Genomic DNA, 3,235 nt, shown 5'->3' on the forward strand with positions numbered 1-3,235 from the left:
ACTGTGAAGCAGTTTGGACTGTGTGGGGGTCACAGTGGAGAAGAAAGCTCTATAAAGCCCCATTCACATAACCATATTTTGCAGGTTCGTAAATGTCTGCAATTGTGGATCTGCACATTATTAAGGTTAAATTGCCATGTCAACACTTTGTTCTAAATTAGTGGGTTTTGGGTTGAAGTTTGGGCAATCGGTCTCTAAAGGGTTCGCCATCACTGGTCTATGGGGTCCAGGGGTTTCCTGAAGGTAACTTTTAATGTGCATAGGTTTCTGTTCATGAGGATCCCTGAATGAAAACCCGAATGCAAATGTGAACCGGGCCTAAGTTATTCCATGATTAGTTTTTTGAGAAATACTGTACAAATAAAAAGAAAACTATAAAGAGAAAATAAGTAAATACAGATGTGTCTATCCTTATCTTATCTTCAGTGAATTTGTTAAGTACTTCAACTTGGAATAACACGTGTTCAATACATTATCATGACAGTCTTAGCAAATCAATCCAGAATCATTAGGTGACTTCTCGTAGCATGAACTCCCAATAAACTCATGCCTTCTAACATTATGCCTTTCAGGATTTGTCGAAGAAGCTGAAAGGTAAGGATGGACACATGTATTTTACTCATAGTAAACCATATACCGTTAAATAGTGTGGGTTACTTTAATCGATTGAAAAAGAACTGAGCTGTTCAGGTGCAAATTCTTCAAGTTGTTCTGTATTACCTGTCAATATTCTACAGAATAACAACTTGATGGAGTGTAGAGGTATAAATACAAGCAATGTTCTTTATGTGATAGACCCATCGTCTTGCTCTTAGGTAGATGTCATGAGACAAGTTAAATGCTTTAATCCGAGAAGTCAAAGTGATGATTTGCCATAGGAATCATTGCTATGACCCATTCTATGAAACACACAAAAGACTTCGAAGATTAAATTCCTCCCTTTTCTAGAGGATACAATAGCAATGAAAACGAATTCATTCAACTGTACTCAATGGAAAAAATTCTAAGGAAAAAATGTCTATCTCGGGAAATGAAATCTCAGCACCGAATACATGAAACCTATACCTCATCCTGATATTTTCGTTTTAAAAGCAGATCCTATTGACTTTAGAACTTTTAAAAAATCTAGAGAAAATGCTATAAAGACTGTTTAGTTAAAATTGACTTTTAATTCTACATCGAACAATTCAGGAAACATGTAGAAGTGCTTGACACACGCGTGTGCTCCGTCTATTATCTGTGCTTAGCTTCCTGCTCCGTGCAATGTCAGCTCTGGTATCCTTAAATATATTCATGACCAATTTTTTCAATTTTTCCGCACAACTGACCGCCTGAAGACAAATAACGATTTATATTTTTTTGTCTAGCCTATAGTTATAGTTTCTTATATGTACATTTATGTATATGATCACCACGATACAGTACTTGATATTAGGAAAAACGGCTTAAGTGTCCTTAGGATGTCAATAGTCACCGTACTTGTAGACAGAATTAAATCACTAAACATGTTTTTCTTTATGACAATTGTTATTAATGGACAAACCCTAGAGAAATAACGTTTTGTAAATTTTATTGCCCTGATCGAAAGTAAATACAAGTAAGTTCTGATAGGGTAGCATTTGCAGGATGGTGCAAGCTATCACAAGTAAAAATACAAGAAGTCACTTTTGCTAAAGTCAGTTATTTACTTACAGGGCTACTAAAACTTCAAAGTATTTCTACTAGATCAGGGATGGTATTAAAAATGCTACCTGTTCATTCACTTGTAAGACTTCCTGCTCCAGACTTACACCAACATCACTTTCTGATAGAGATGAGCGAGTAGTATTCGATCGAGTAGATATTCGATCGAATACTATGGTATTCAAAATACTCATACTCGATCGAGTACCACTCGCTATTCGAATGTAAAAGTTTGATGCAGAACCAGCATTGATTGACCGAATGCTATACAGTCTGTCAATCAACGCTGGTTCTTCTCCTACTTTTAGAAGTCTTCTCCGTGCAGCTTCTCCGCGGCGTCTTCCGGCTCTTCATTCACTCTGCCAGGCATCGGGCCTGGGCAGAGCCGACTGCGCATGCCCACTTGTAGTGCGGGCATGCTCAGTCGGCTCTGCCCAGGCCCGATGCCTGGCAGAGTGAATTCAGAGCCGGAAGATGCCGCGGGGACGCTGCACGGAGAAGACTTCTCGGAGGATCCAGCCCAACTCTCACTTGTGGACTTGGTAAGTATAATTTGATCGAATATTGCCTACCCCTGAAACGAGCATTTTCCCCCATAGAGTATAATAGGGTTCGATATTCGATTCGAGAGGTCGAATATTGAGGGGCTACTCGAAACGAATATCGAATCTCAAACATTTTACTGTTCGCTCATCTCTACTTTCTGATATTCCTTAAAAAAAGTCAAAAGATGCTTCCTTTAAGAAATGTAAAGGGAAAATATACCTATAAAATTATAGTAAAAGCAAGAAAAATGAAAATGGGCCCACGGTGGATTCTCTTCTGAAATGCAGTAAATACAATCTTGTAGAAACCTTGCAGAGAATCTAGGGGTTACAATTTTCTACTGACAGGTGGCTGATGGATAATGGGATATTATAAAGGGGATCATAAGGGGGCTTTTTGTACCCTTAAGGCTAAGAAGGAGGTGGTCAAACTGACTGAAAACTTCATTTTAGTGAGACCCCTGCTAATCATCTGTTTGAAAAGCTTGTGGTGCTTGGGTAAGGCCCGGTTCACATCTGCGTTTGGGGAGTACGCTTGGGGACCCTACAAAGGGAAACCTATTTGCATAGAAAAGCGGATACCTAGGAAAACACCCGGACCCCATAGACTAAAATGGGGTTTGTGTGATTTTTACAAATTTCTGCTTAAAACATGTAAGCAGAACTGAACCGGACTCCCCGAGTGCAGATGTGAACCAAGTCTAAGTTTCACTTCCTCTTTTCAGGCCGGTAGCATCACATGCATTGGTCACATGACCTATACAAAGACTCCTACTGATCTGATATTGATGACCTATCCTAAGAACAGGTGATCCACATCATAGTCCTGGAGAACCCCTTTAAGTTAAAGGTGTATTTCTTTAATTTGTATTTTTTTTTTTTTTTTGAGTATGTTCTACATTTAGTATTTAAAGAATACCCATTGGCCAGATGTTTGTATATAACATACTGTACGTGACAAATATATAGTCAGATTAATTCAAATGAAAAAGTGTTGGTTTGTGGAA

This window comes from Leptodactylus fuscus, chromosome 5 (assembly GCF_031893055.1).
Source record: "Leptodactylus fuscus isolate aLepFus1 chromosome 5, aLepFus1.hap2, whole genome shotgun sequence".
Classification (NCBI taxonomy): domain Eukaryota; kingdom Metazoa; phylum Chordata; class Amphibia; order Anura; family Leptodactylidae; genus Leptodactylus; species Leptodactylus fuscus.